Below are 14,731 nucleotides of genomic sequence, written 5' to 3' on the forward strand. Positions count from 1 at the left end.
CGGTCCAGCTGATTTGGGATCAGTTCGGGGACGCACAGGTAGATCTGTTTGCCTCCCACGACTCGTCCCACTGCGACCTGTATTATTCCCTGACCGAGGGCACCCTCGGCACGGATGCACTGGCGCACAGCTGGCCGCGGGGCCTACGCAAGTATGCGTTTCCCCCAGTGAGCCTTCTTGCGCAGACCTTGCGCAAGATCAGGGAGGACGAGGAGCAGGTCATTTTGGTTGCCCCATATTGGCACAACCGGACCTGGTTCTCCGAACTAGTACTCCTCGCGACAGCACCTCCCTGGCCAATTCCTCTGAGGAAGGACCTCCTTTCTCAGGGACGGGGCACCCTTTGGCACCCTCGTCCCGATCTCTGGAACCTCCACGTGTGGCTCCTGGACGGGACGAGGCAGGTTTGAGTACCCTACCACCTGCGGTGGTGGCTACCATCACTTCCGCTAGAGCATCGTCCACGAGACATCTCTATGCGTTGAAGTGGAACCTCTTCGTCAACTGGTGTTCTTCTAAACATCAAGAACCCACGAAATGCCCCATCAGTGTCGTGCTTTCCTTCCTGCAAGAAGGGTTGGAGCGAAGGCTGTCTCCCTCCACCCTGAAGGTGTATGTTGCCGCCATTGCCGCACATCACGAAGCAGTTGATGGTAAGTCTCTGGGGAAGCACGACCTGATCGTCAGGTTCCTGAGAGGAGCGAGAAGACTGAATCCTCCTCGCCCTCCTCTCGTTCCCTCTTGGGACCTCTCAGTGGTTTTAACTGCCCTGCAGAGTGCTCCCTTCGAGCCTCTGCAATCAGTGGAGCTTAAGTTCCTGTCGATGAAGACAGCGCTCCTGGTTGCATTGGCCTCCATCAAGAGGGTAGGGGACCTGCAGGCATTTTCGGTTGACGAAGCGTGCCTGGAATTCGGGCCGGCTAACTCTCACGTGATCCTGAGACCCCGGCTTGGATACGTGCTCAAGGTTCCTACCACACCCTTTCGAGACCAGGTAGTGAACCTGCAAGCGCTGCCCTTGGAGGAGGCAGACCCAGCCTTGGCACTGCTCTGTCCAGTACGCGCCCTTCGTGCTTACGTAGACAGAACGCGGTGTTTCAGGACCTCAGACCAGCTCTTTGTCTGTTATGGTGGGAAGCTGAAGGGAAAGGCTCTCTCCAAGCAAAGGCTATCTCACTGGATAGTGGATACCATTGCTTTGGCATACCAGCAGCAAGGTCGTCAATGCCCCCTTGGTGTGAAAGCCCACTCCACTCGTAGTGTGGCTTCCTCTTGGGCTCTAGCGCATGGCGCCTCGCTAACAGACATTTGTAGAGCTGCAGGCTGGGCGACACCCAACACATTCGCGAGATTCTATAATCTCCGAGTAGAGCCAGTTTCTTCTCATGTACTCGCTTCAACCAGCCGGTGCTAGATTCTGCTCAGGTGTCTTCGCTTGCTCGCCATTCCTCTCCACGGACGGGATACGTGCGACTTTCTTCTCAGGTGAATCTGATAAGCTCTGAGTTCCTCCAGCACTGGTACGTCAACGCCTGACTTATGCCATTTTGCCATAACGCAGCTTTTGCGCTTGACTAGGTGCCTCCATGTGTATGGTCCCCCCTCTGGGCGACCCCCACATGTGTATTCCACTGTAAGTCTCTTCGTGAGCGTGTGTCTTTCCCTTGGCAAGCCACCTTGCCTCCCCTGGGGTTTAAATATTCCACCTGGGGCTGGACACCCCAGCGTTATTCCATATGCATCCCTCCGGGTCATATGTGTATTCTAAGTCCCCCCCATCAATGGCTGGGCATGATTGCATATCTCTCTCTCTGGAGATATGCTTCCCAGTGTTCCTTGGTATCCCTGTGTTAAGTAGGACTCCTTCGTTCGTGCTAGTCACACAACAGGGAGCTCAGACTTAAGCAGGGCACTGGAAGACAACCGAGGTGGCGTGATTAGACTGGAACCCCAATCATCGTCATCCGACGTAACTCGGAGTGACCACGAAAGGGAACGTCTCGGTTACGGATGTAACCCTCGTTCCCTGAGTGGGAACGGAGACGTTACGTCTTCCTGCCACTTCCGCTGTACCGCTGAAAAACGCCTGGGTCCAGTCTCGACTCCTCAACGAAGACATATCTGCATTCTGCCAGCGTACTTCCTTATATACCCCCTGCGGCGGGCGGAGTTACGCTATGCAAATTCCGCAGACCCATGGCATTTCATTGCCATTGGCTCGTTTTATATACTCGAAGGTGATAGGCTTCTAAGCGAAACCCCAATCGTCGTCATCCGACGTAACGTCTCCGTTCCCACTCAGGGAACGAGGGTTACATCCGTAACCGAGACGATATCTTTAATACTTATTGAGTTACAAGCATGCAAACTTCGGGTGAAAAACACAAGAAGTGCTTTTTCTCATTTTTGAACTTTCACTGTTGTCATATAATGCAATAAAGACTGCTAAAGTCAACAGATTTCACTAACAGACCTACCAATCTCGGTGTAAAAATAAAATAATGATGCTACCATCTTTCTAAAGTCTTTTTTACCCCCCTGTAAGTTAGCTCTAAATATCAAGTGAAAGTTTTCATTTTGACCTGCCTCTACAAAATAGTGGATTACTCAGTCAAAATACATCCATGACATTTAATATTCTGGCTTTCTTCTTCATTTATGTTTGTCTTTCTTCAAAAAAATATAAACAATATCAAAACATTTTGCCAGGGAAGTTTCGGAAATGTGGTTGATTTGACACGAAATGACCCAACTGCCAATCAAAATGTTTATATTGATTTATAAATGAAAAGGGGAATATGATGGTTGTAATCATTGCTACTACAGTGCTGGCTGCAGATAAGATAACCAGAATAAAAAAAAGCAAAAGGACATGGCATAGCCATATATCACAAAAGGCCTTATTTTACTGTCTCTTTTCATCAATTGTTTTGTTTTTGTAGCAAATGTATCTTATCCATGTTGACCTCTTTAATTCTACAAACTCCTAAATTGTGCTTTATATACAGTACCGTTCAAAAGTTTGAGGTCGGTAAGATCAATAAAAAAAGTCACATTTTGAAATATCATAATTTAAAATAACTATTTTAATTTATTCCTGTGATCAAAGCTGAATTTTCATCATCATTACTCCAGTATTCAGTGTCACATGATCCTTCAGAAATCATTCTATGCTGACTTGATGCACAAGAAACATTTCTGATTATCAATGCTGAAAACAGTTGTTCTGCTTAATATTTTTTTGTGGAAACCGTTACTTTTTTGTTGACTTTTTGATGAATAGAAAGTTCAAAAGAACAGCATTTATTTGATTGAGAAATCTTTTGTAACATTATAAATGTCACTTTGTTCAATTTAGTGTATCATTGCTGTATAAATGTATTATAACTTCTAACTTTTAACATATAACTTTTGAGTGGTAAAAACTTTATCAAAATGCACATTTTAAAAAATTAAACTAGATCTGAAAATTTCTTAAGGAAATATGAGTAATGCTTTTCATGCGAGATTCGCCCCCACATTGCTTGGGGGTCTTTGCCAGAGATTGACGATGATATAATGGATTTATCAGTGCATTAGGCAAATTGGAGCCCTTCAAAATATGTAAACAGACTAAACAGTGCTGTTTTGTGAAATCCCTTGAAGGATAGTTTATTTGAAAGAGAGGCAAAGACATTGAACTTATCATTTGTGATGCCTTACACAAAATGTTGCACAGTGCTATTTTCCAGTGGTGGACGAAGTACACATACCATGTACTTGAGTTAAAGTAAAGATACTCAAGGTAAAATATTACTCAAGTAAAAGTAGAAGTGCTGCCTTTAAACATTCACTTGAGTAAAAGTACAAAAGTATTTGCCTTCAAATGTACTTAAGTATCAAAGTACTATGAATTTTTTATGGCTTTAATGTCCTATTATAATTTTTGTCACAAGACTCTTGCTTAACTCAGTCTATGTGAAGACTCTAATGTCACTCTTGGCACATCAATCTATTAATAAAATGACATTAATTAGTCATGTGTATATATATATATATATATATATATATATATATATATATTTGAATTGAATACATTTTTTGTGTGTTTAATTTTTGACGGAAGGGGACTGTTCCCATAAGGTATAATACATTTACAGTATTTACTGTACATATTTTTCACGAGCGTCTATGGTCATAATTATAAACATCCTAATGTTATGATACATTCACATAAACCTGCACAATGCCATTGAATATATATATATACACACTACATTATGGGAGCAGCCAATTTCCCTACAAAATTAAACACCAAAACGTATTAATGCAGTGTTTCTGCTACTCCTCAGAAAAAGAAAAAAAAGCTATTGTATGCAAGTAATTTTAGTGTCAACGTAATAAGCAATGTTCATTATGCGTCAGTATTTACCGATAATTGCTGCAATAATAGCTGCTGCTCTCTGCCCCGCTTAAAATCATTGGCAACACAAATTGTTTGGAACTATTGAGAGCTACACGAATCACGTGACCGCGCGGCGGCGAGATCACAGTAGGCTTGTTCGACTTGAAACGGCACACTGCACAGACCAATCGGTGAATGACATTAAAATACCGCGAGAGCGATTAGAGAGTAGACGGCTCTGTATGCTTTTCAATCGCTCTCGCGATTTCGCTCTATACTTTGATGTCATAAACTGATCGGTCTGTGTAGCGCCGGTTCAAGTCGAACAAGCCGTGTGTGTCGCAACCTCTTATATACTGTCTATGGTCGCAACTCTCATATTTAACGGCTCTGGTTTGCGCTTAGTAGATACCACCAAGGCAAGTTCAAAACAAAGCGCGCACGTTGTAGGCTACTGTGATAGGTGGCTCTTTTGACCAGTTAAGTTTTTATCCACTCATAAATAAAAAGGAACGACTGATTTTGAAAATGTAGTAGGGGAGAGCCGGGACAGTTGAAACACTTTTCAGATAAATTTCGTTTTCTAAGATAAGGTTACAGATAGATTTTTTATTTTTTTGTGATTAACAACTCACATATGTGTTCTCTTAGTATCATGTGTTATTCGGTACAAATATAGAAGGATTTAAGTAAAATATGACTTTGAACGGGAGTTGTGCTTTGTTTCAATCGTCCCGCCTGTGCGGGACGGTTGAAACACAGGGGTGGGACGGATGAAACATGACAGTTTAAATGGCAACTATTCATCTAATGCTTTTTTTTTTGTGAACAACACCTGACAAGTAACTTATGTACATATTGTTTCAAACATATTTTGTAATTTATTTTCATTTAAAGGTTCATATTAACCATTTTTGTTCTGTCGCCCAATAAACAATAGGCGATAAGCCTATGCGCATTTTGTAATCTTTCTAACAGGCTATTTTGACGAAGACAGACAAATCAGTTTACAATTAATTTTCTTACATTTCTTCCTTGAGTCATATTGAGTGTTTGCTAGTTGAATAACCTGTTATTATGAAGGAAACGAGGTCAACCAGACGACGATAAATGAAATTTATTGAATATTGAATATTGGACAATTGATGATTATTACAGAGATAGCATGTGTTGCGTAATTGAAAATTAATTTGCATTAAAAGAAACACAAGTCTAGAAACAGTATATGAATCTATGAACAGTATAGGCTATGACCAGGTTTAACGGGCGGGACGCGCGGTCGGGACGGTTGAAACACTGTTTCAACCGTCCCGACAGCGCATCCTGTCATTTAAACCTCTTTTGCTCTTAAACTAAAAAACTCTGATATTGCCCACTTAAGGGTGTTTTGCAGTACTAATACACCTGCTGTATTATCATTACAATGGCACATGAAACAATAAATCCAACTTGTCAGTCAAAAAAAAGTACCGCACGAAAGAATTCACTCACCGCATTCAAAAACAGCTTTGCGGCTTTAACTCCAAAACGACACGACGTAAAGAAGAAATGTTTTCGCGAGTATGTTAGGCATTGCGTGCTGTACGTGCTGACGAAATTTGACGTACATGACGTGAGTGGTTTTCAAGAAAATCTCAGTGTTTCATCCGTCCCGCGTTGCAATCGTCCCGCCTCTCCCCTAGAGTAAAAAGTAAGATATTTGACTTTGAAATGTAGTGGAGTTAAAGTAAAAGTCTTCCCAAATTTAAATACTTCAGTAAAGTAGGCTACAGATACGCAAAAAAGCTACCTAAGTACAGTAACAAATTACATTTACTTCGTTACTGTCCACCACTGCTATTTTCATGTGTTTGTTTCAAGTTGCGGATGAAGGCCTGTACGATCTTATGCTAACGATAAACTTAATTTAAAAAAAATGTAAGCTGGCTCTTATTTGATTCGTATATTGATTTGTAGTGGATTTTATTTCATCCCTTTGTGGGTATTTCCAAATTATGAAATTCCATTAGCATGAACTGCAATGCAAGTACAACAATTCCTTATGGCTAAATTGACGCAATTTAGTTTAGAAGAGCTTGTAAATATTGACAGATACTTGCAGTGTCACAGCTGCAGATTATGGCTGGTGCCGTCGGTGTGGACTTGTGTTTGCCTCACAGACTCTCTGATGGGAATCTATTCAGACAGATGGCAAAAGCACCCAGTGCACTTCTGTCACGATGAGGATGACTGCACACATTTGAACAAGCCTGAATCCATGTTGTGCTCAGAGAAAAAACAACAACTTTAACTCAAACCCACCTGCGCCTGTGATCTCCCCAACATTACCATCATCAATCTGTCTCAAAACAACCTCTGTCCTCACTTCTGTAAATGTGCTGGCATGTTTCCCAGTATGCTTACCAGAAATACAGAGATGTCTTTAAAGGCACACTATGTAACTTTTGTTCCTCTAGTGGTTAAAAACCAAAACTGCATGCATTTTGCGGAAGAACATTGTTTTGGTTTTATCAAAGATTTTATCAAAGAATGCAGATTTACAGATTTTATCAAAGAATTTGCTGATTTTCTATCAGAGTTAGTACTGGCTGCAGATAAAGTCCTAATTGTTGGTGATTTTAATATTAGTGGTGCAACGGATCATCATTGATCCGTGATCCGTTCGGATCAATATCTTCGGTTCGGCACACACGTGATCCGCGGATTGATTTATGAAAAAAAAGAAAGTTGTGCGCATGTTCAGTCCACACACAGCGTGGTCATGGCGAGCGGAGGAACGGACGAGCTTGAACGCCCCGCGTCATTTAGGCTCGGGTTACTCCACTGCTCAAAAAACCAACGCTAAACACATCATTTGTAGAGAATTACAGACCTATCTCTCTCCTACCATTCATTGCGAAGACACTTGAAAGAGCTGTCTTCAACCAACTAACATCCTTCTTGTCTCTAAACAACCAGCTGGATGTCAACCAATCTGGCTTCAAGAAAGGACATTCAACTGAGACTGCATTACTGTCAGTCACAGAAGCCCTACGGATCGCAAAAGCTGCTTCCAAATCTTCAGTCCTCATTCTCCTGGATCTGTCTGCTGCCTTCGACACGGTGAATCATCAGATCCTTCTGTCCACCCTCTCATCACTGGGCATCACAGGAACTTCACTCCACTGGTTTGAGTCCTATCTCACAGGTAGGTCCTTCAAGGTCGCATGGAGAGGTGAGGTATCCAGAGCACATCAGCTGACCACAGGGGTTCCCCAGGGTTCAGTTCTTGGTCCCCTCCTCTTCTCCATCTACACCACATCACTGGGACACATCATACAGGCACATGGTTTTTCCTACCACTGCTATGCTGATGACACACAGCTCTTCCTCTCCTTTCAACCAGATGATCCCACAGTAGCTGCACGGGTCTCAAGCTGTCTGGCGGACATCTCCACATGGATGAAGGAACATCACCTGCAGCTCAACCTGGCAAAGACTGAGCTTCTCGTCCTCCCTGCCAATCCATCTCTACAGCACGACTTCACCATCCATCTAGAGTCATCATTAATCACCCCATCAAGATCGGTCAGAAATCTTGGAGTAACGTTTGATGACCAGCTGACCTTCACAGATCACATTTCAAAGACAGCTCGATCATGCAGGTTTGCACTGCACAACATCAGGAAGATCAGGCCTTTCCTAACTGAGCATGCAACACAACTTATCGTCCAGGCCCTGGTCATCTCTAGGCTTGACTACTGCAATGCCCTTCTGGCTGGACTCCCAGCATGTGCGACCAAACCCCTACAGATGATCCAGAATGCTGCAGCTCGTCTTGTCTTCAACGAGCCCAAGAGGGCCCACGTCACTCCTCTGTTCATCTCTCTGCACTGGCTACCTCTAGCTGCTCGCATCAAGTTCAAGGCACTGACGCTTGCTTACAGAACTATCACAGGCTCAGCTCCCTCCTACTTTCACTCACTCCTACGAGTCTACATCCCTACCAGACACCTACGATCGGTCAACGAGCGACGTCTCGTGGTTCCATCACAGAAAGCCACAAAATCACTTTCCAGAACATTCTCATTCACAGTTCCATGCTGGTGGAACGCTCTCCCCACCCTCATCCGGAATGCAGAATCCCTGACAACATTCAAAAAACAGCTGAAAACCAATCTCTTCCGTGAGCACTTAACCTTATAGAAAAAAAAAAAAAAAAAAAAAAATTTCCTTTCCCTTTGAAACATCACTTATCAGGCTTATGCTACTCTGAATAATACCTGAACTTCGTATTTTGAGCACTTCCTGCGTTGTTGTTGCTTTTGCCTCTTTATGATGACTCGCTGAATTTAGTCCTAATTTGTAAGTCGCTTTGGATAAATGACTAAATGTAAATGTAAATGTAAATTTAAATCCCCTGTATGGGAGCATTTTGGCTTCCCTGTCAAATATAATGATGAAGGAAAGAGGTTAGTGGATAAAACCGTGACGGTGTGTAGGCACTGTGGCACAAGAAAGCCATATGACAGTAGGGCTGTCAACGAATATTCTAAATTAGAATATATATTCGAATAGTTTTCAAAAACAGAATATCTAAGGTGAAAATGAATATTCGAATGTGGAAAAACACGCCCGCGGTAGCAGAGGCGCGGCTGTCTGCTTTGCGAGTGGGCGCGCTGCCGGAGGGATCAGGGACAGGTCATTTTATTTAACGTTAAACAGAAACATTACTTAAGTGTAGGCTACTGTACTGACTGAATAGATATTGCATGAATAAGGTAGGTTAGATACAGCATTTTTATGCACTGTCTGCAGGCTTCCACTGGTTTGATTATTTACCGTTTCATGTCAAGGAAAAGTTCCATGTTTACCACAGCACAGCTCGCTCGGAGCGTTCAATGTCGGTTCTATACTGTAAAACTTCAATTAATGTTAATAATATTTGTTTCAATCACTGAATGAAGCCTGCTATATTTGGGACAAGAGTCGCGACCTTAAATTGCTTGCACAAAACTCTTGATCAGCACTCAACATTTGCTTATATTTGTTGTTCATTTAAACCGTTATGAACCGCAAAGAGCGTGACGCCTCATTCGCGCCGCAAGACCTCCAGGCGCACGTAAACGCGTCTTTACATTGACTGAGGCTGATTTATACTTCTGCGTCGGACCTACGCCGGAGCCTCTACGCTGTAGGCAACGCGTTGGTTTTCATTTATACTTCTACGTCGTTGTCCGCGATGACGCGCAATTACACTTGCAGAGGGAGCATGTGAAACCCGAGGGAGCGGTCCCAGCAGACCAATCACAGCGCTTGCGTCTGCGTAGGGTTGACGCGTTGTTACATTTTTGGAGAGGTGCACGTCAGGGTACGCCTAAGGGTACGCGCGCTACACACAGCCTACGACGTAGCTACGGCGTAAGTTCGACGCAGAAGTATAAATTGGGCTTTAAAATTAGGGCTCTGACAGAGTCAACGCGAGCAACGTGAGCGACGTGCTCCCTTTCATAGTCTACACGTCGGACGCAAGCAACTTGCAGTATCGCCCCCACCAACAACGCATAGTATTGCATGCAACGGTGCGTCGCGTATCAAAAACTGGGACGACACATTTTGCTACGCATAGACGCATAATGGCGGCCGAAGCGTAGCGATGCGTAGCCTTGCAGGCGCGTATGCGTATCGATGCTTTGACCAGAGCCCTTAGGGCTCTTACAGAGTCAACGCATTCGTTACGCATACGCGACTGCAAGGCTACGCATCGGCCGCCATTATGCGTCTATGCGTAGCAAAATGTGTCGTCCCTGTTTTTGATACGCGACGCACCGTTGCATGCAATACTATGCGTTGTTGGTGGGGGCGATACTGCAAGTTGCTTGCGTCCGACGTGTAGACTATGAAAGGGAGCACGTCGCTCACGTTGCTCGCGTTGACTCTGTCAGAGCCCTTAACATTGAAATCACTCGCGCCAGACGCTCTATTCGCGTTTGGTGTGAACGCAGGGTGAGGGCGAGAGAGAGAAAGAGGTCTGCGGTCTTGGCCATTAGTTGATTTACTCGTTTTTGTGTAGGTAATACGTTGTCAAATATGTTTAAACTTAAATAAACTACCTATACAAGTAGTTATGTCTCTTTGTATTAATTTGTCCTGTTATTGACGTAATGCGCGTCATTTACAAAATGCGCAACCAGATGTTCGAATAGTTCGAATATATGTTTTTTTTAGAGGGAATATTCGAACGTCATTTGTAAACAATTTTGACAGCCCTATACATTGTAAAACATTTTTTGCTGTGATTATTTATCACAACTTAAATGTCAACATTAGAATAAGAAATAATGTGTTGTTTCGACTTAAAAAAGAACGTATTCACACTTTACTTAAAATATAAAGTTTAGTTAACTTTAGTTTAGTTTATTAAGTTGGATATTTAATTTATCTCAACAAATTTTAAGTTGTTATAACTAATTGCTGCAACATTTTTTACAGTGATATGACAATGGAAACACATCAAGCATTGGTCCATGTTTAAAGGAAGGAGATCTTTTTATGTTGCACTTTAAGTTGTTTTTCATTAATTATGTTAAAAAGAGAATATTATGCCTTGTGCACTTTAAGTTGATTTTATATATTTTAATTTAATAATTTAAAAGTGTTAATAAACAAAAAAAAATTTTTTTTTGCTGATCCGAAAAATGATCCGATACGTGACTCTGATCCGGAAAAACGATCCGAACCGTGAGTTTTTTTATCCGTTGCACCCCTATTTAATATCCATGTAGATAATGAAAAAGTTAGGGTTAAGGTTAAGAGAGCAGCCAGAATAATAGAGCGTATGCTGGAAGAAAACTAAATTAGAAGTTTTCACATTTCGTGGAGAGAGAGCACGATTGCGTACAGAAAGGCCTTAAAAACGGCTAGATCTGTTTATTTTTCAAAACTCTTAGAAGAAAACAAACACAACCCTAGGTATTTATTCGAAACAGTAGCTAAATTAACGAAAAATAAAACAACACCAGACGTTTTCAAACAGCACAGCAGTAATGACTTTATGAACTTTGAAACATGAACATAGAAAATTACTATGCAACCGTCACTGTCACTATGACACTATGCAAAATTAAACTATGCAACCGTCTACTACAGTATCGCACCAGACAGTGCATTGTAGTCTCCCTGAGGAAAAATTCCTTTCTTTCATTGCTATCGGAGAGGAAGAATTTTCTAAACTCGTTAAATCATCTAAATGAACATGTATGTTAGACCCTGAAAGATGCTTCCAGAGTTCATAGATCCTCTTCTTAATATCATTAATTCATCTTTGTCACTAGGATATGTACCGAAAACTTTTAAGCTGGCTGTTATTAAACCTCTTATTAAAAAAACGCAACTTGATCCTAGAGAATTAGTCAATTACAGGCCGATCTCGAATCTACCTTTTCTGTCAAAATTACTAGAAAAGGCAGTATCCTCACAACTATGTTCCTTTTTAGAAAGAAATGGGTATCTGTGAGGATTTTCCGTCAGGATTTAGACCGAGACAGCTCTCATTAGAGTTACAAATGATTTGCTCTTAGCATCCGATCGTGGTTGTATCTCTCTATTTTGGTAGAAACCGTACAGCACCTTAAAACATCAACATGCGCTCTTGACACACTTCCCACATCTTTTTTCAAAAGTGTGTTAAACAGTTTAGAAGCAGATCTTCTAGAAGTGGTAAATGCCTCACTTCTCTCTGGGAGTTTTCCAAACTCCCTGAAAACTGCAGTTGTCAAGCCCCTCCTGAAAAAGAACAATCTGGATAAGACCATATTAAGCAACTATAGACCGATCTCAAATCTTCCTTTCATAGGCAAGATCATTGAAAAAGTTATCTTCAATCAGCTGAACAAATTCTTAAGCTCGAATGGATACTTTGATCATTTTCAATCTGGTTTCCGACCGCATCACAGCACAGAGACAGCGCTCATAAAGATAATAAACGATATTCGCTTAAATACTGATTCAGGAAAATTATCAGTGCTGGTACTACTCGACCTCAGTGCTGCATTTGACACTGTCGATCATAACATACTTCTTGACAGGCTGGAAAACTGGGTGGGGCTTTCTGGGATAGTCCTAAAATGGTTCAGGTCATACTTAGATGGGAGAGGTTATTATGTTAGTATAGGAGACCATAAGTCTGAGTGGACATCCATGACATGCGGAGTCCCTCAAGGCTCAATTCTTGCGCCACTCCTGTTCAACCTGTATATGCTCCCAATGAGCCAAATAATGAGAAACAACCAAATTGCTTACCACAGCTATGCAGACGACACACAGCTGTACTTAGCCCTATCGCCTAATGATTACAGCCCCATTGACTCCCTGTGCCAATGCATTGATGAGGTCAACAGTTGGATGTGCCAAAACTTTCTTCAATTAAACAGACAAAACTGAAGTTATTGCGTTTGGAAACAAAGATGAAGTTCTCAAGGTGAACGCATACCTTCTCTCTAGGGGTCAAACAACTAAAAATCAAGTCAGGAATCTTGGTGTGACACTAGAGTCAGACCTTAGTTTCAGTAGTCATGTCAAAGAAATAACTAAATCAGCATACTATCATCTGAAAAATATTGCAAGAATTAGATGCTTTGTTTCCAGACAAGACTTAGAGAAACTTGTGCATGCTTTCATCACCAGCAGGGTGGATTATTGTAATGGACTCCTCACTGGCCTTCCCAAAAAGACCATAAGACAGTTGCAGCTCATACAGAACGCTGCCGCCAGGATTCTGAGCAGAACCAGAAAATATGAACATATCACACCAGTCCTCAGGTCTTTACACTGGCTCCCAGTTAGATTTAGGATTGATTTCAAAGTATTATTACTGGTATATAAATCATTCAATGGCCTAGGACCTCAATACATTGCAGATATGCTCACTGAATATAAACCCAACAGATCACTTAGGATCATATCAGCTAGAAATACCAAGGGTTCACTCTAAGCATGGTGAGTCTGCTTTTAGCTATTATGCCAGCCGCAGCTGGAACCAGCTTCCAGAAGAGATCAGATGTGCTCCTACAGTGGTCACATTCAAATCCAGACTCAAAACACTTCTGTTTAGCTATGCATTTACTGTGCCACTGTTCGTCCGATTGTACTGTATTGTATTTCATTTTATTTTTCTAAACTGTTTTAATTATTCTTGTTTCTTTTTATTATTTTAATTTCTTCTATGTAAAGCACTTTGAATTGCCATTGTGTATGAAATGTGCTATATAAATAAACTTGCCTTGCCTTGCCTATTAGTGTTACTGGATCTTAGTGCTGCATTTGACACCATCGACCACAACATTCTTTTGAATAGACTCGAAAATTATGTTGCCATCAGTGGAATTGCTCTAGCATGGTTTAAATCATACTTATCTGACGTTATCAGTTTGTAGCAGTAAACGAATAGATGTCATATCGATCAAAAGTTCAGTATGGCGTACCACAAGGCTCAGTACTAGGACCGTTGCGGTTCACTCTGTACATGCTTCCCTTAGGAGATATCATTAGGAAGCATGGCATTAGTTTTCACTGTTATGCTGATGATACTCAGCTCTATATTTCTTAGCGCCCCGACGAAATGCACCAATTCACAAAATTAACGGAATGCATAGATGATATAAAAATTTGGATGACTAGTAATTTCCTACTACTTAACTCTGGAAAAAAACAGAGATTCTAATTATTGGACAAAAAAACTAATTAATAACCTACAATCTGTCTAACTAAGTAAGAATCTCCTAAGTACTAGGACCGTTGCGGTTCACTCTGTACATGCTTCCCTTAGGAGATATCATTAGGAAGCATGGCATTAGTTTTCACTGTTATGCTGATGATACTCAGCTCTATATTTCTTAGCGCCCCGACGAAATGCACCAATTCACAAAATTAACGGAATGCATAGATGATATAAAAATTTGGATGACTAGTAATTTCCTACTACTTAACTCTGGAAAAAAACAGAGATTCTAATTATTGGACAAAAAAACTAATTAATAACCTACAATCTGTCTAACAATTGATGGCTGCTCCGTCAAGTCTTCGTCGTCGGTTAGGAACCTGTTCATTTATTCTCTTTGATACAAATTTTTCATTTGAAAGTCACGTTTCTAGCATCTGTAAAACCGCATTCTTCCATCTTAAAAATATATCTAAATTACGTCATATGCTTTCAATGAAAAATGTGGTAAAAACTCCATCTCTGCGTCACTTTTACAACATTTCAAATCACTCAGTTCACGCCATCTCCAAAAAGCCAAGGTGATGTTAATTCTTGTTTTATTACGAGCTCTGTTGCGTTCTCTTTTTCCCAGCAGACTCTCCTGTTCG

At 41.5% G+C, this 14,731-nt stretch overlaps 1 long non-coding RNA gene across 1 annotated transcript in view; it reads left to right on the forward strand.

Annotated features, from left to right (window-relative positions):
* The window catches only part of LOC309514045, a 124,093-nt gene extending 110,441 nt beyond the window's left edge, over window positions 1-13,652 (forward strand). The window contains exon 2 of the long non-coding RNA XR_014211588.1: window positions 13,113-13,652. This is a non-coding gene — a long non-coding RNA (uncharacterized lncRNA). The remainder of the gene's footprint in view (window positions 1-13,112) is intronic.
* Window positions 13,653-14,731: the final 1,079 nt, after the last annotated feature.

The sequence above is a fragment of the Leuciscus leuciscus genome (assembly GCF_965113295.1).
Source record: "Leuciscus leuciscus genome assembly, chromosome: 1".
NCBI classification, from domain to species: Eukaryota; Metazoa; Chordata; class Actinopteri; order Cypriniformes; family Leuciscidae; genus Leuciscus; species Leuciscus leuciscus.